The 18,963-nt window shown below is 44.0% G+C and overlaps 1 non-coding gene across 1 annotated transcript; it reads left to right on the top strand.

The window, feature by feature from the left end:
* Positions 1–16,248: 16,248 nt before the first annotated feature.
* Positions 16,249–16,355, top strand: LOC133035231 (small nucleolar RNA R71). The gene has a single exon (XR_009686509.1). It is a non-coding gene; the product is annotated as a small nucleolar RNA R71 (small nucleolar RNA).
* Positions 16,356–18,963: the final 2,608 nt, after the last annotated feature.

Genomic DNA, 18,963 nt, shown 5'->3' with positions numbered 1-18,963 from the left:
CCATGGAGGCAGCTGGAATCCACGTGCATCCCAAAGCCATGTCTACTGGACTTGGAAAGGAACCAGAGGAATCCTCGGCAAGTACCCTAAGGCAAAAATCTAGGGAACCAAGCCCTATAAGGTATCCCGCTGAAGGGAACCAAAAGAAGAACCATACTTCTACCCCCGAGAAAAAGAAAAAGGTGCAGGATCCGCGAAAGGTCCGCTCAGATTTCCCGAAAGTGAAAGGTCCGCAGAGGGGCAAACTCCAAAAAGGGAGTCTTGGCCCTCAGGATCGAGAGGACCGAAAAAACGTTTCCGTGCACCAGGAGCCCGGAGGAAGAGGAAGAAGAGGACAAAAATGTCCTCCCGTTGATTTGAGGAATCAAATCAATGGGAATCAGGGTGACCTCCGGGATCACCTTGACCAAAAGAAATACGGGCCCGCGGTTTCCACGGGAACGATAAACGAAGGAATCATGGCGGAACTCGCCATACTCCGAAAAGATATCGCCCGAGTCTCCCGGAGACAGAAAGGCGACGACTCCGACTCAAACTGTGAGGACCGGGAGCCGTGTGCAAAGCACATCCTGGAAGCAGAGCTCCCCAAGAACTTTAAGATGCCCGAAATGGTAGCTTATACCGGGAACTCCGATCCAAGCGACCATCTGTCACGGTTCAACCAGGTCATGACGGTCATGAGAGTCAGCAATGACGCTAAATGTCTGTGCTTCCCGCTTACTCTAAGCGGGTCCGCGGAAGAGAGGTTCAAGAAACTGGAGCCAGGATCCGTGGGCTGTTGGAATAAGTTACAGACCAACTTTCGGAGACAGTTTGTCGCCGCAAGAAAGGTTAATCTGGAGGTCAGCGCCTTAACTAACATCAAGAAGCTGCCTACGGAGACCTTAAAGAATTATATAAAGAGGTTCCGGGAGGAAGCCTCGAAGACCAAAAAAGTTGATGACGGACAACAGCTTGCCCTTCTCCAGGCAGGCATCCGTACAGGGACTCCATTCTGGAACGAACTACAATAGGAAGGAGCTGCAAACCTTCAGGATTTCCAGAAGAGAGTCCAAAAATACATTAATCTTGAAGAGGCCCAAATAGTGGCCTATGGAGGATATTATCCCACTGGGATAGCAGGATATGTGCCCAGAGCCCAGCCCTCGGGCACTGTGCCAGCAGCAGCTCCGCCGATGAGTGGCATACAGTTCTCTGCTACTCCCGGATACAGCCAGGGCCAGGCCTTGGCCCCTGCATCGTCCAATTTTGGAAACCCCTCGGGGATAAATGGACAAGCACCCTCGCACTCCGCTCCAACTGCCAGCCTAGCCGGTCCTTCCCAGGGCTCGAGGAGTAGAAGGTCCTCCAAAGGCAGCACCCGGACGGAGGAAAAGCGACAGAAGAGGGGGTACCTCCCCAGTATACCCAGTACACGGAGTTAACGGACTCCCAAGAACGTGTGTACTTTGCTAACTACCAGAGACCACCTCCTCTGTACGAGGATAGTTCCTGGAGGGACCCCACCAAGATATGCGAGTACGATAACGACATTGGGCACAGCACCAATGAATGAAAAAACCTCAAAGACGAGATCGAAAACTTAATCCGACTGGGACACCTCTACGAGTGGATCAAGAATCGGTTGCCTCATCTCAACTCTGGTAAGGCGATTGGAGCTTTGCCACAGGGAACACCAGGGGGTGCGACAGGAGTATTGGCTCCAGTTGTTCCCCCCGGAGATGCCCAGCATATCCCGGGTCTGCCACCTAGACCCAACGGGAGAGTAGCCATGATCTCGGGAGGACCCCATATCGGAGGAACTACCCGCAAAGAGCTGAAGCGGTATGCAGGGGCCGTGAAACACAATGAGGTTTAGGAAGTTACTCAACTCCCAGCTCAAAGGCCCCGGCTGATGGATCAACCCATCACATTCACGGAAGAAGACGCTAAGACGGTGCGTTTTGCCCACCATGACCTGTTGGTCATAGAGACCCTCATCGCCAATAAAGTGGTGGCCAGAGTCTTGATCGACAACGAGAGTTCTGTGAATTTACTTTTCAAAGAGGCCTTTACTACAATAGGCCTGATGGACCGAGACCTCTCACCAAGTGGTTCCCAACTCACAGGGTTTAATGGAACAACACTTATCCCAATGGGGAAGGTGAGACTTCCAGTCACCTTGTGCCCGGACACCCCCAGAGCACGTTCAAGTACTGTACTTTCGTGGTGGTGGACTGCCCGACAGCGTACAAAGCAATCCTCGGCCGACCGGCCTTGGTAGACTTTGGCGCAGTCACATCAATACGGAACTTGTGCTTAAAGTTCCCAACCCAGGAAGCTGGGATAGGGAAGGTGAGAGGAAATCAAGGGGAGGCGAGGTAGTGCTACAACGTTGCCACCCACCTACCCGTGCTAATGGTCCGGGAAACTATTGAGCCAGAAATGGCTGAAGAAGACGAGTTGGATCCCCGCGTGGGGTCCGAAAAAATCGTAGAACCAATGGAGGATGTCGAGGAGGTATCAGTGTGCGACCTCGACTCCACCAAGGTACTCCGGCTAGGAAAGAGCCTAGACCCGGAGGAAAAGGAAAAAATTAATAAAAACACTAAAGGGCGCCATTGACGTTTTCGCATGGTGCCAAAAGGACATGACTGGCATAAGCCCCCACGTCATCACCCATGTGCTCAACGTCAACCCAGACATGCCGCTGGTCTAACAAAAGCGACAACCCCTCGATTCAGTGAAGGCCGAGGCCTTAGAGAAAGAGGTGGATAAGCTTTTAGCAAACGGCATGATCCACGACGTTTACTACCCGGAATGGCTAGCCAATCCGGTCCTGGTGCCGAAACCTAACGAAACCTGGCGAGTTTGTATAGACTTCACTGATCTAAACAAGGCTTGTCCAAAGGACTATTTCTCTCTGCCCAGGATCGACCAGATGGTAGACGCCACTTCTGGATTTAAGCTACTGTCCTTCATGGACGCGTACGCCGGTTACAACCAAATAAAGATGCACACGACAGATCAAGAGTGCACTAGCTTCAGGACCGATAAGGGGGTATACTGCTACCTAGTCATGCCTTTCGGATTGAAGAACGCTGGTGCAACCTATCAAGGAATGGTCAACCGGATGTTCAAAGGCCTCCTCGGGCGAAACATGGAGGCGTACGTAGATGACATGTTAGTTAAGTCTAAAGCGTGCAATAGCCATGCGGACGACTTAGAAGAATGTTTCGAGGTAGTCCAGAGATACGGAATGAAGCTCAACCCAAAGAAATGCACCTTTGGGGTCAAATCAGGAAAGTTCTTAGGCTTCATCGTCAGCCAGAGAGGGATTGAGGCAAACCCAGAGAAAATTCAAGGTCTCCTGAGCATGCCATCCCCCAAGAAGCACAAAGACGTGCAGAGCCTAACCGGAAAGGTTACTGCTCTGAGCCGTTTTATCTCTCGGTCTACAGACAAGTGCATTCCCTTCTTCAACATTCTGAAGAAGTGCCAAAAGTTTAAATGGTCAGACGAGTGCGAGGAGGCATTCAAAAAATTGAAAGAACACATGGCCAAGCCTCCAATCCTGTCAAAACCCGTTCTCGGAGAGGACCTGTTCCTGTACTTGGTCGTCTCTGAGCACGCGGTCAGCGCGACCTTGGTCCGGGAAGAAGAGAAAACTCAACATCCCGTGTACTACGTCAGCAAGCGCATGATAGGGGCGGAGACGCGGTACCCCGTCATCGAAAAACTAGTTTTCTGCCTCCTAATGGCCTCAAGAAAATTGAGGCCTTATTTCCAAGCGCACCCAATCAAGGTGTTGACCAATCACCCACTCCGGCAAGTCCTGAAAAAGCCAGAGGCGTCCGGAAGGCTCCTCAAATGGGCGATGGAGTTAAGTCAATTCGACTTGCACTACATACCCCATATCTCCATAAAGGGACAAGCGTTGGCAGACTTCATCACCGAATGTAATGAAGGCGAGGCAACCGCGAACGCGCCGGTACCATCGGTACCCACATGGAAAGTATTTGTGGACGAAGCCTCCAACGAAAATGGATCTGGAGCGGGGGTTGCAATGATATCCCCAAGCGGACTTCGACTCGAGGCAGCCCTACGGTTCGACTTTTCAGCTTTAAACAACGAAGCCGAGTATGAAGCCTTGATAGCAGGGCTGAGATTAGCAAAGGCTATGGGGGCCAAAAGAGTAGAAGTCTACAGCGACTCCTAACTGGTCATGAACTAGATATCGGGAGAGTACCAAACGTGCGGTGAAAGAATGGCCGCATATGTAACGATAGTCCGGGAACTGCTCATGGAGTTCACGGACTATAAAGTAGAAAGAATCCCCAGGGAAAAGAAGCTCACGCGGACTGCCTGGCTAAGTTAGCTTCGGACAGTGAAATCGAAGGACTGAGGGTAGTACCCGTGGAACGCTTGGCAGAGCCAAGCATCAAAGTAAAAGAGGCCATAGCAACGGTTGGGCAAGAACCCAACTGGGTGGTCCCCATCATCGAATACATAACAAAAGGTGAGCTGCCCCAAGAAAGGGCACTGTCCAGAAAGGTTCAGTATCAGGCTCATCGTTATGTAATGATGGATAAAATTCTCTACCGAAGAGGACTCAGCATGCCTTATTTAAGGTGTGTATCAGATCTTGAAGCTAGGCAAATTATGCTAGAGGTCCATGAAGGGTTCTGTGGAGATCATACAGGAGGACCAAGTCTCTCAAAGAAAATATTGAGACAAGGATACTTCTGGCCATAAATGAAAAAAGATTGTATAGACTACGTCCAAAAGTGTGATTCGTGCCAAAGGTTCGCGAACATACCGAGAGCTCCTCCCAATGAGATTACCCTGATGACTAGCCCCTGACCCTTCGCGGTCTGGGGGATAGATCTTATTGGGTCCCTGCCAACAGGAAAGGGAGGAGTAAAGTATGCAATAGTAGCAGTAGACTACTTCACCAAATGGACGGAGGCTGAGCCCATGAAGACTATAACTGCTAAAAAAGCACTAGACTTTTTTTATTAAAATCATAGTGTGTCGATATGGCTTGCCTCACAAAATAGTCTCTGACAATGGAAAGCAATTTGATTGCGAAGAGTTCACTGACTTCTGCAACCAACACGGAGTCGTAAAAAGCTTCTCCGCGGTGGCAAGGCCGCAAAAAAACGGACAAGCAGAAGCAGTCAAAAAAATTCTAAAGGTCACCCTAAAGAAAAAGCTGCTGGCCTGCAAAAACAATTGGCCCGAAGAGTTGCCAAGAGTGTTATGGGCCTACCGGACGACCCCAAAAACCACGACTGGCCACTCGCCTTTCTCAATGGCATACGGTTGTGAAGCAATGGTCGCGGTAGAAACGCTATTCCTGTCCCACAGGAGAACGACTTACGATCCAGCTACAAACTAAGCTTTATTACAAGAAGCACTGGATCAAGTTGAAGAACTCCGGGACGAGTCACAAATATGAATGACAACTTATCAAAAGAAGGTGACCAAATATTTTAACTCCAAAGTTAAAAACAGAAAATTCACTATTGGGGATATGGTCTTAAGAAGAGTCTTCCCAGCCACCCAAGAACCCGGAGTGGGGGTACTTGGGCCAAATTGGGAAGGGCCATACGAAATCGAGGACAAAATCGGCTCCAGGACTTATAAGCTAAAAAGAATGGATGGAACCATTGTGCCAAGGGCCTGGAACGCCGATCACCTCCGAAAATATTACCAATAGTCCAAATGTGTAGCTTAGGCTTTGTTTAAAGGATTTGTACCGTCTAAGTGTATGCAACCTCTGTATTTTAAATAAAACTGAGTGCCTTAAAAACAAAGTTTTCATGCCACTCAGGGGGGTACTAAAGCATACCACACGGACAGATGAAAAATAAGCCGAAAGTAAAATATCCTGACCCAAAGGGCAGGTCCGATTAAGAAAAATTATGCATAAAAAAGGAGCATATGTATAAATATCCTGACCCAAAGGGAAGGTCCGAAAGAAAGAACATGCATCGAAAAAAAAAGAAGATAGATCATGCATATAAAAATAAAATCCTGCCCCAAGGACAGGTCAAAAAAAAAAATATATACAAAGGGCACAGGGACAAGCCTTAATTGTTGTCTCCCCTTAGAAAGTAAGGCAGCTATTAGGATAAAGATTGCCTTAAATAAAAGAAAAATAGCTGTAAATAAAAAAAATAATAAGAAAAAGCTTGATGAAGTGAGCTGGATTCAAACGGCCTAATCAATGCGAGGAGGAAGGCGGGGACCAATGCGCGCCTCAAGCATGGCGTCAAGTTTCTTCTTCTTCTCCCGAAATTTAGCAATCATCTCCGCATGTTTGGGGTAGAAGTCAAGCTTGATGTTCTGGCCATTTGTCGACCAGGCCATGTAGACGCCATCATCAAAGCGCTTGATGCAACGCTTGCAGGAGACAGGGGAGAGGAGCTCATCTCTCTTAGCCTTCTTTAAGGCTTGATCTTTGAAGTCTTTGAGCTCCTTCATCTCCACGGCCAAGTTAGCCCTGGACTCCAAGTCCGCCTGGTGCAATTCCTCTAAGGACCTCACCTTGGCGGCCATCTCGTCTAGGGCCTCCCTGGCCTCCCGAAGCTCGCGTTTCGCCTTGGCAGTAGCCTTGCCCTCCACCCTCAGCGCCTCCCGGTGCCTCGCCTCCAGCCTATCCCTCCGAAGGACCTCCTCTCGGAGCATCGCCTCCGCCTGGGCTTCCCTTTGTTTAGCCTCCTCCTCGAGCTTTGCCTTGGCAAGAGCCTCTTTTCGCTCGGCCTCCTCCTGGAACGCCCTCCTTTCAGCAGACAGGTCCTGCAGGATCTTCACGATCTCGTCTATGCCCCCAAATTCGGACAAGACGAAGCCATGATTAATTATGGTCTTGGAAAGGCGGCTGGCCTCTGTAGTAATTTGGAAAAGGAAGTAAGAGTGAATGAAAGCCTTAAGTAAAATAATGAGGAAAGAAATAAATCACAAAGTACTTACCGCAGCCAAGGCATGGCTGATGTCCTAAACTGGTAGAGGGAGTTCAAGGATGCACAAGCAGCGTACCGTTTAGGCGCGCACCGAGTCAGATGGGAGACGTACTCACTGGTCATCTCGGAGGCAAAAGGGGCCAAGGTGGTGTTGCTATATTTTATAAACGCTACGCAAGTATACGCAATCAAGTAGTAAATCTCACACAGGTGAGGTCGATCCCTCAGGGAATTGGATTAAATACCACTAAATTATACTTATGATTCTATTCGGCAAATCGAAAGCAATTATGATTTAAAAATAGTAAAATATGAAAGAAATTCAGAAAACTTAATAACACAATTGAAAGTTGAGCAAGATGAGATAATAGGGAGGAGAATCCTGTTGTTGTTTACCCAAATCGTTAATGCTTAATTACTATCCTATTCTTGGAGGGAATGACAGATGATGAAATAACCTAGCTCCTTTCAGATCTTCTAGATTCTAAATCACATGTTATCTAATTAATTCCTTAATTAAACTAACATGAAATCAGCATTAAGTAATAATCTACCCGTCACATAAGTCATGCAAATACTTTCGTTTCACATAGAACATCGATTATCTTAATTTTAGCATTCTCGATTCTCACTTTTCAGATTTCGAATTGAGATCATAGAGCATGCGCAAGGTGATCAATCTTAAACATGAAATTAAGAACAAATTAAGATAATTTCACACACAAGAATTGAGGAATGGTAATTAAACATTAACTAGGCAAAACATTAAACAACAATCATCATCCTCCCTAAATGGGAAATTTAGTTCAGAAACAAATCCATAACCATTCCTATAGCAATATTCAACATAAATAAATTAAAGAGGAATAAAGAAAAGAACTGTTGGTGGATGAATTCTGGATCTTCACTTCAATCTCTGTGCTCTTCCTGCCGCTCTCAGCTGTATTTTAGGGTTTCTGATCGCTCTCCCTGACTTCCAATCGCAGTTTTCTATTTATAACTAAAATTTAGGGTTCGATGGACGAAAATGCCCCTGGTCCGTACGGGATCTCGCTGCGGCCAAGCTTCCTCTCGCCGCGACGAGATAATGGCAAAATAGGGTGCTCTCTGTATCTCTTAAATGGCCGCGGCGAGACACTTCATCGCCGCGGCGACTGTAGCCTTGTAAAACTTCGAAATCTAGCCGCGGCCAAGTTGTGTTTAGCCGCGGCCAGATATGCACAATTACTCAAAAATTGTGTTTTCTTCGGCTTAGCACGTCTTTTATCGAATTTCTGCACCCGAGACCTCTTTTATTCCAAAGAACCTGAAAAGATAGAAAACAAGCGTAATTCCGTCCCAACACAGCAAAAAACGCACATAAATTAGATCCAAAACATAGGCTAAAAATAGCCTAATAAACTCCCCCAAACTGACTCTTTACTCGTCCCCGAGTAAACTAAGACTAAACTAAAAAACAAACTAACAATGATAGCTAAACTTTCCGACAATTGAACTGTTACCACCACCTGCACAACTTCAATCCATCAATAACCAGAATTTCAACTTGCCAACTCTAAGAACTAATTTGAATGTGCAATTTACAAGTAAGTAATTCATACAAACATAAAACATCGCAATTGCCATCTATATCACAACTGTTCTAAACTTTCCAACATCCCACTAACACATGATCAATAAGTTTGAATGACATACCTCTCTCCACTAATGTTGACAAATTTCTATTTGGAATCAATAGGTCTTTTTCGGTTAGCATCGCATGGCTTAGGTACATGGGTAGGTGAGAAGTCATTTAGGCTACACTATACCATAAGCACTATTAACCAAGCAAGCCTAGACATTTATTTTTCTTTCTTTCCATATATCCCAAAAACAGAAATAAGAGATTGCAATTTTTCTTATGTGTGTACCTCATAATTTTCTTAGCTTTTTTTTCTTCAAGAAGACATTTTTTTTTCTTCCTTCTATGTTTTCCAGAGGCACAACACACAATATTATTCTTTTTTCTCAATCTCTCACCCCTACACTTTATTTCTCCACTTACAACACTTACCCCCCCAAACTTGCTTCAAGGCTCATGGCATAATAAGGTATGTTCAGGGTGAAAAGAGTTAAATATAACAAATTCAGCTCAGTTAAGTGGTGAAAATTTTTAAAACAGGCTAAGGCTCAACTTTGGGTATACTATGGTAAAAATTTCTAGGTAGGCTTGAAAGGCTCAATCGTTCCAAAGAAAACTTGCCTAAATCACTTTCCAAACAGAAAAAATCAAGGATTTCGCTTCAAGAGAGTATGTCAAATAAATTCTATTTCATGTACAATCAATCATTCCACAAACCAAATAGAACAGAAATGATATGCGAGAATAACAAATGTTTTAAGTCTACATGAATCACTTCCTAGCACACATCCATCTTAATTCAAACAGTTGCAAGTCAAGCACACAGTTATGTTTTAATCCATTGCACAAGTGAATAACAACAATTCAATCAATCTTTCAATTTAGCCATCACACAGGACTAACAAAAGCTAAAACAAACTAAACTAAAACAAATAAACTGAAAAAATTTAAGTTTCCCCCCCCCCCCCAAACTAAAAATGCACATTGTCCCCAATGTGTGAAAATAAACCAAGGTGAGAGAAACTTACCTGAGCCCCTTAGAAGGGGTTTGGCGGCGGTGGCTGGTCATAAGGGTTGAAGCGGGGTGGCATGGCAAAATAGTTCGGATCGTCCACACCGATATTCATCCTCGTGACAAGTGTGTTCAATTGAGCCACCTGCTGCTCATCAAAGATACTCCGTTGGGCCATGTAATTCTGCATATGCATGTTCTGCTGAATCAGATAATTCAGCTGATCGTGAGTGTACTGCATGGCGGGGTCAAGAGGCCCGACAAGACGTGGCGGTTCGATGTCCTCATGTTCCTCTTCTTCTCTTACCGGAGGACCTCTTTGAACTGGCGGTTGACCATGAGGATGAGGAGGTTTGAAGCGAAGAACAGTGGCCAAGTTAATAGGGCGCTGTGGCGGTGCTTTGGTATCATATGAGTACTGCGGTACCCCATGTTTCTCACACAGATCAGTGATAATTCCAGCCAGCCCAAGTCCTCCACCAGAAGATCCCTCAACCATTATGTCAAAGGTCACTCGAATAATATCCCCCACATTCAAATTATAACCTTTCATAATGCCATAAACCCATTTAATCCTGTCTATTTGAGCATCAGAAAAATGTTTGTTTGGGAGCAACCTTGCACTAACAAAGTAAAGCCAAGCCTTGGCCACTGGGTTAAGTTCACATCGGTACAATTGGTATGGTTCTCCAGCAAGCTCATGGAACCTCAGGCCAGGATACCCTAGAGTCTCAGCAATATCCACATAATTCAAACTTCTTTCTCGAAATTGCCGCTTCAAGGGTTGCTCCTCTACAGTGAAAGTTGGGAGGTCATAAAGAGCATGAATATCGGCTGTGGTAGCAGGCACTCTAACCCCCCTAACTCTTACCTTGCCATCCTCTCTTTCAGGCCAGTTGGCTAAAAATTCCAAAGCTAGAGTTTGGTTACTACGCTCAGTGACATCCACAAACTTAGTCCACTGCCTATGTAGGATTTGATCTCTAATTGATGCAAATGCAGGGGGAATGTTGGCAGTTTGGCTTAGGTTCACAATGTCTATCCCTCTATCTTCAATGAATGCCCTATCTTTCAATTTCAAAAACCGCTCTTGAGCATCCATGTTGGTAAACCTAACTCTATCAAGACTAGAGCGACCCCTAGGTGGGTTGGATGATGAAGCTCCCCCTTCCTCATTGACTCTTGACCTCTTTGGACCCATCTCACCAAAATTTTTCTAACTCTCAAGATTTTTCAAAATTTCGACAGCACTTCCCCTTAAAAATCGACTTCCCGGGACTTAATTCCCTCTCAATCAAACCCAATTCTATTCACACAAACAATTTCAACAATGTATATAGCAAAAAATCCCAAATATCCAACAAATTATCCAAAACTATCCAACAATTCACAAATTCTTCAATAAAAATTGGATTGGAAGTCTTAGAATCAATACCTCAATGACAATTCCTCCTTTAATCATCCTCCATTGTTGAAATCTTGAAGCTCTTGAGAAAGAAAAGGATGAATAAGGGTTTTTAAATTTTTGGGTGAGGTTTTAGGGATTTGGGGTTGATTTTGAGTGGGAATTAGTGTTTGATGAGAGAAATAAGGGTTTAGGATGATTGATGATGAAAGTGTATGGTTAGGTTTGGTTGAATGTGATTTTGAATGGGATTAGATGAAGAAAAATATGGTGGAGGAGGTGTTTTCGGCGTGGAGAGGTGAGGGTTTGAATGTGGTGTGAGTTTGAAATGTTAGGGATTTGGGGGTTTTTAAACTTATTCTGACCAATCTCGCCGCGGCGACATATAGCCTCGCCGCGGCGAGAATTCGTGAAAATAACCCCCTTTCTGTAACTCTTAAATGGCCGCGACCATACATCCCATCGCCGCGGCCACTGGAAATTTTTTTTTTTTTTCAAAAACAAAAAATGGATAAAAAGAAAATTAACAGTAAAACTTAAAAAGAGTTCAACTAAATCATAAAGAACACTTGGGTTGCCTCCCAATTAGTGCTAACTTTATCGTCGCTTAGCTAGACGTTGATCGAGATCTTCATAGTGGTGCCAGAATCATGGCGGACTTGGTTTGATCAAATTGACCTCCCAAGTAGAGCTTTAATCCCTGCCCATTCACTTTGAAAGTATTAGGACCTTCACCTTTTAGTTCCACCGCTCCATAGGGAAACACCTTGATCACTGTAAATGGCCCTGACCACCTTGACTTTAATTTACCAGGAAACAACTTTAGTCTTGAGTTGAAGAGCAGAACTTGTTGCCCAGGTTGAAACTCCTTTCTGACTAAATTTCGGTCATGCCACCTCTTAGTTCTTTCCTTGTAAATCTTAGCGTTCTCATAAGCTTCGTTTCGAAATTCTTCCAATTCATCCAACTGTAGTAGTCTTTTACGCCGGCGGCCTTTAAGTCCATGTTCAGAGTTTTCATTGCCCAATAAGCTTTGTGTTCTAACTCCACCGGTAAATGACACGCCTTTCCAAACACCAACCGATATGGTGACATCCCAATTAGCGTTTTGAACGCTGTTCTATAAGCCCACAATACGTCATCCAACTTTCTTGACCAATCTTTCCTTGATCTCTGCACCGTTTTCTCCAGAATCGTCTTTATTTCCCGGTTAGAAATCTCAGCTTGGCCATTGCTTTGCGGATGATATGGGAGGGCAGTCCTATGACGAACACCATATTTTGAAAGAAGAGCTTCAAACTGTTTATTGCAGAAGTGACTCCCTTCATCGCTTATGATCGCTCGGGGAGTACCAAACCGCGTGAATATATTCTTCTGAAGGAACCGAAGAACTGTTTTTCCATCATTAGGCGGTGTTCTTTGCAGCTTCTACCCATTTTGATACGTAATCCACAGCTAGTAAAATGTATAGATTGCTAAATGATGAAGGAAAAGGACCCATAAAGTCTATCCCCCATACATCAAATTACTCTACTTCCAGGATTCCTGTCAAAGGCATTTCGTTTCTCCTTGAGATGTTTCTTGTACGCTGACAACGATCACATGCCTTCACAAAAGTACTAACATCTTTGAAGAGTGTTGGTCAAAAGAATCCACTTTGCAACACCTTGGCAGCTGTTCTAGTTCCACTGAAGTGTCCCCCACATGGTAGAGCATGACAGTGATTAAGAATAGAGAACATCTCCTCTTCAGGCACGCATCTTCTTATTATCTGATCTGCACAGTGCTTGTAGAGGATTGGCTCTTCCCAGTAGTAATGTTTCACCTCAGAAAAGAATTTCTTTAGTTGTTGGCGAGATAGCTCAGGAGGAGTGATATTGGCAGCCAAGTAGTTAACATAATCAGCATACCATGGTACCATTAGGCTTTCCCTCACACTGAAAAGTTGTTCATCGGGAAACTGTTCATTTATTTGTACCTCTTTCGTATCCTGACTTTCTTCCAGCTCTAATCTTGACAAGTGATATGCCACCAGATTCTCAGTACCCTTCTTATCTTTTATGTCTAGATCAAATTCTTGCAAAAGAAGAACCCATCTAATTAGTCTTGGTTTGGCATCCTTCTTAGTCATCAAGTATTTGATTGCTGAGTGATCTGTATACACTATCACTTTATTGCCAATCAAGTAGGGTCGAAATTTGTCACATGCAAACACTATAGCCAGCATCTCTTTTTCTGTAGTAGCGTAGTTCAGTTGGGCATCATTCAAGGTTTTGCTTGCATAATAAATAGTTCTGAATACCTTGTCAACCTGTTGTCCCAAAACTGCTCTAATCGCATAATCACTTGCATCGCACATGATTTCAAAAGGTAATTCCCAGTTTGGTGTAGTCACAATCGGTGCTGAGATTAACTTATCCTTGAGAATCTGGAATGCTTCAAGACAATCTTTCCCAAATTCAAAAGGTACTCCACTAGCGAGAAGATTGGATAGCGGTTTGGCAACTTTGGAGAAGTCTTTGATAAATCTTTTATAGAACCCGACATGACCCAAGAAGCTTCGAACTCCCTTAACTGAAACTGGAGGAGGCAAGTTCTCAATTGTAGATACTTTGGCTCTGTCAACCTCAATACCTTCTTTCGAGATTTTGTGTCCCAGCACTATTCCTTCTGTAACCATGAAATGGCACTTTTCCCAGTTTAACACCAAATTAGAGTCTTCACACCTTGTTAAAACCAATTCCAAGTTGCTTAAACATTGGTCAAACGATGAACCAAACACTGAAAAATCATCCATGAACACCTCGATGCACTTTTCTATTAAATCTGAAAATATGGCCATCATACACCTCTGAAATGTTGCTGGAGCATTACACAACCCAAATGGCATTCGTCGAAAAGCAAAAGTACCATATGGACATGTGAATGTTATTTTCTCTTGATCCTCCGGTGCTATAGCTATTTGGTGATACCCTGAGTACCCATCAAGGAAACAATAGTACTCTTGACCTGCCAACTTGTCTAACATCTGATCAATGAATGGGAGTGGAAAGTGATCTTTTCTTGTGGCCTTGTTGAGTTTCCGGTAGTCAATGCAAATTCTCCATCCTGTGACAGTTCTGGTTGGGATGAGTTCATTCTTTTCATTCTTCACCACCGTCATCCCTCCTTTCTTTGGAACAACTTGGACTGGACTTACCCATTTACTATCTGAAATAAGATACGCTACCCCGACATCTAACCACTTTAAGACCTCTTTTCTGACAACCTCCTTCATTGGTGGATTTAATCTTCTTTGAGCATCAATGGTAGGCTTCACTCCTTCCTCCATTAAGATTCTGTGCATTACAGTTGAAGGGCTGATCCCTTTAATATCTGCTAAAGTCCATCCAATGGCTTTTGTATGCTTCCTTAGAACCCGTAATAGTTTGTTTGTGTCTACAGAAGATAGGGAAGATGCCACAATAACAGGAAGTGTCTTATTTTCTCCCAAATATTCATACCTGAGATGCTCTGGTAGGACTTTTAACTCTAGTTGAGGAGGCTTTTCAGTAGATGGGGTAGGCTTTGTTGGTATGACACCTAACTCTTCATAGTATTTTCTATTAGCGGTCCATAAGAGTCAAGCCACAAAGCATACTCATAAGCTTCCTTACCGTCTTGTTCCACCACCTCCTCTTGTACCAAAGTCAGATTAAGAGGGTCTTCAGCATGCGTCTTTGTCTCCACCAACTGGTCCTTCACATCAATTGCAAAACAGTTGTCACTAGCTGTAGGGTAGGTCATTGCTTTGAGCACATTAAATACAACTTCATCTCCTTGTACCCTCAGCTTTAACTCTCCTTTCTGAACATCAATTAGTGCTTTCCCTGTTGCCAAGAAAGGTCTCCCCAGGATGATAGGAACATTGCTGTCTTCTTCCATATCCAGAACAATGAAGTCAGCTGGAAAGATGAACTTGTCAACTTTTACTAACACATCCTCAATGACTCCTCTAGGATGAGCTAGTGATCGATCCGCCAATTGAAGAGTTACAGTAGTTGGCTTTGCTTCACCCAGCTGTAGTCTTTTAAACACTGACAAAGGCATTAAGTTTATACTGGCTCCCAAATCACATAGTGCATTTATTCCTTCAATTTTTCCAATAGTACAAGGAATAGTGAAGCTCCCTGGATCTCTGAGTTTTGGAGGGAGTTTCTTCTGTAGAATAGCGCTACACTCTTCAGTTAGAGCCACTGTCTCATAATCTTCCATCTTCCTCTTCTTTGACAAAATTTCCTTCATAAACTTCACATAACTTGGCATCTGCTCTAGAGCTTCAGCAAAAGGAATGTTAATGTGAAGTCTTTTGAAGACTTCTAGAAACTTGGTGAACTGCTTGTCTAAGCTTGACTTTCTGAGCCTCTGAGGATAGGGTATTTTCACATGATGATCAATGCTAATAGGTGGAGACTGTTGCGGTAGTGCTGAGCTTTCAGTAGCCTTCTCTGCTGTTGGTGTTGGTGTTTGCACTGGTTGAGCATTTATTTCTTCATCTACCTCAACTGGTTGTGGTAACTCAAGCCCATCATATTTCTTACCGCTTCTCAGGGTAATTGCTTTGCAGTTTTCTTTGGGATTGACTTCAGTTGTGCTAGGCAAATTTCCTTGAGGGCAGGTTGCTACCTGAGGTGCTAACTGGCCCATCTGAGTCTGCAGGTCTTTAATTGAAGATCTAGTTTCAGTCATAAACTGGAGCAGTAAATCTTTTTGCAAACTAGAATTTCCACCAGAGGCTTGTTGCTGATTAAACTGTTGGTTCTGATTTCTTTGCTGATAGAACCCACTATTTCTTCGGTTGTTACCCTAGTTGAACCCATAATTGTTGTTGTTGTTGTTGTTCTGTGAAAAATTCCCAATGGCTTTAGCTTCATCCATTGGCAAATCATCCACATCTGCTTGACACTCCGAAAAGTGATGACTTCCTCCACATAACTCACAAACAATTTGGGCTTGTTTAGCTTGCCCTGCAATTATTTTTGTCAATGCCTCAACCTGAGCTGTTAACTTTGTGATGGCATCAACTTCTAACACACCAGCTACCTTCTTAGATTGACTCCTTTCAGTTGGCCACTGCTGATTGTTTAGAGCCATCTCCTCCAATAGATCATACGCCTCATTAGCACTCTTTCTCATAAAAGCTCCGCCCGCTGCTGCATCTATTAGAGTTCTAGTATTACCAACCAGCCCGTTGTAGAAGTTGTGAACCAGCATCCACTTCTCTATACCATGATGAGGACACCTCCTGATCAGATCTTTAAACCTCTCCCAAGCCTCATGGAGAGATTCATTATCTTGTTGGCAGAAATTATTGATTTCTCCTCTCAGCTTTGCAGACTTGGCTGGAGGAAAGAACTTTGACAAGAATTTTGTTGCCAGATCATTCCAGGTGGCAATAGAATTGGGTGGCAAGGAATTCAACCAACTCTTGGCTCGTTCTCTGAGCGAGAATGGAAACAATCTCAGTCGAATGGCATCATCGCTAACTCCATTAACCTTAAAAGTTTCACAAAGTTCCATGAAGTTAGAGAGATGCAGATTAGGATCTTCAGAAGGGAGGCCACCAAACTGAACTGAAGACTGCACCATTTGAAGGATGCCAGGTTTAATCTCGAAGTTGTTTGCATCCACTGCCGGTGGCCTGATACATGACTGCACCCCCGTCAGAGTAGGGAGAATGTAATCTCTCAAGCTACGGCCATTAGCTTGATCTTCCACGGCACCTCCATTATTACCGTTATTACCCCCATTGTTTCCAGCATTATTGTTCACATTGGCAGCCATGATTTCTGATGTTTCAGCAGTTGCTGAAACTCTTTCTTGCCTCTTGTTCTTTCGATTCCTCCTGCAAGTTTTCTCGATTTCAGGATCAACTGGTAATATGACTGCTTGTCCTTGACGGTGCATGCACTTAGGATTCCTAAAATAGATCAAGAAAATATTGCAAGAAAAAGGTTAGAAAAATCAGCAAGAGAAAATATACCAAAGTAGAAGTTAGTATAATTTTATGTAATATTAATCTTTAACAATTCCCCGGCAACGGCGCCAAAAACTTGTTGCTATATTTTATAAACGCTACGCAAGTATACGCAATCAAGTAGTAAATCTCACACAGGTGAGGTCGATCCCTCAGGGAATTGGATTAAATACCACTAAATTATACTTATGATTCTATTCGGCAAATCGAAAGCAATTATGATTTAAAAACAGTAAAATATGAAAGAAATTCAGAAAACTTAATAACACAATTGAAAGTTGAGCAAGATGAGATAATAGGGAGGAGAATCCTGTTGTTGTTTACCCAAATCGTTAATGCTTAATTACTATCCTATTCTTGGAGGGAATGACAGATGATGAAATAACCTAGCTCCTTTCAGATCTTCTAGATTCTAAATCACATGTTATCTAATTAATTCCTTAATTAAACTAACATGAAATCAGCATTAAGTAATAATCTACCCGTCACATAAGTCATGCAAATACTTTCGTTTCACATAGAACATCGATTATCTTAATTTTAGCATTCTCGATTCTCACTTTTCAGATTTCGAATTGAGATCATAGAGCATGCGCAAGGTGATCAATCTTAAACATGGAATTAAGAACAAATTAAGATAATTTCACACACAAGAATTGAGGAATGGTAATTAAACATTAACTAGGCAAAACATTAAACAACAATCATCATCCTCCCTAAATGGGAAATTTAGTTCAGAAACAAATCCATAACCATTCCTATAGCAATATTCAACATAAATAAATTAAAGAGGAATAAAGAAAAGAACTGTTGGTGGATGAATTCTGGATCTTCACTTCAATCTCTGTGCTCTTCCTGCCGCTCTCAGCTGTATTTTAGGGTTTCTGATCGCTCTCCCTGACTTCCAATCGCAGTTTTCTATTTATAACTAAAATTTAGGGTTCGATGGACGAAAATGCCCCTGGTCCGTACGGGATCTCGCCGCGGCCAAGCTTCCTCTCGCCGCGGCGAGATAATGGCAAAATAGGGTGCTCTCTGTATCTCTTAAATGGCCGCGGCGAGACACTTCATCGCCGCGGCGACTGTAGCCTTGTAAAACTTCGAAATCTAGCCGCGGCCAAGTTGTGTTTAGCCGCGGCCAGATATGCACAATTACTCAAAAATTGTGTTTTCTTCGGCTCAGCACGTCTTTTATCGAATTTCTGCACCTGAGACCTCTTTTATTCCAAAGAACTTGAAAACATAGAAAACAAGCGTAATTCCGTCCCAACACAGCGAAAAACGCACATAAATTAGATCCAAAACATAGGCTAAAAATAGCCTAACAGGTGGGCCCGAGGAAACGGTTGAACCAGTCCGTCAGGGGGTCCATGTTCAGGTCCCACGGATTCCGGAAGTTCTCCTCGTTAAGAGAGTTTTGCAACTCCTCTCGCAAAACCCTCCTCAAGGCCTCCACCTCAGCGTGCCCCCAGGTGTACTCGTCAAGGGCATAATTATACTTGGCTATCCGAAGTTCTTGCCTCTCCTCATATCCGGGGACCAGAGTCAGCACGATGCCATGAGGCCCTGTATATTCCTCTGCCTTGGGGGGTATCCCGGAGTCATGACTCGGGGCCGGAGTGTCCACCCTCCGCTGGTGTTTAGAAGACTCCTCAGCTACCATCTTGCCTTTGCGTTTGCGCACAAGAGCAACCTCTTGCTCTTCTTCACCTTCTTCAACTTCCTCAGGAAGAGCCCCTTACTCTTCTTCACCTTCTTCAGCTTCCTCAAGAAGTACCTCCTCCCCTCACTAAGTCAATAGTGTTCGAAGGGGCGCTGGAAGAAGCTTTCCCGGGGGTAACCATCTGGGAAGAAGGAGGAGGAGGGGAAACATTAGGACTGTGGGCTCCAGCAAAGGTGGCCAAGATCGCCTCCATGGGGTCAGTTGCTGCAACAAGATAAAAGAGTCAAGTGTTAGAATGT

This window comes from Cannabis sativa, chromosome 2 (assembly GCF_029168945.1).
Source record: "Cannabis sativa cultivar Pink pepper isolate KNU-18-1 chromosome 2, ASM2916894v1, whole genome shotgun sequence".
Classification (NCBI taxonomy): Eukaryota; Viridiplantae; Streptophyta; class Magnoliopsida; order Rosales; family Cannabaceae; genus Cannabis; species Cannabis sativa.
Note: the sequence above shows the minus strand (reverse complement) of the source record. Positions and strands in the feature narration are given on the sequence as shown.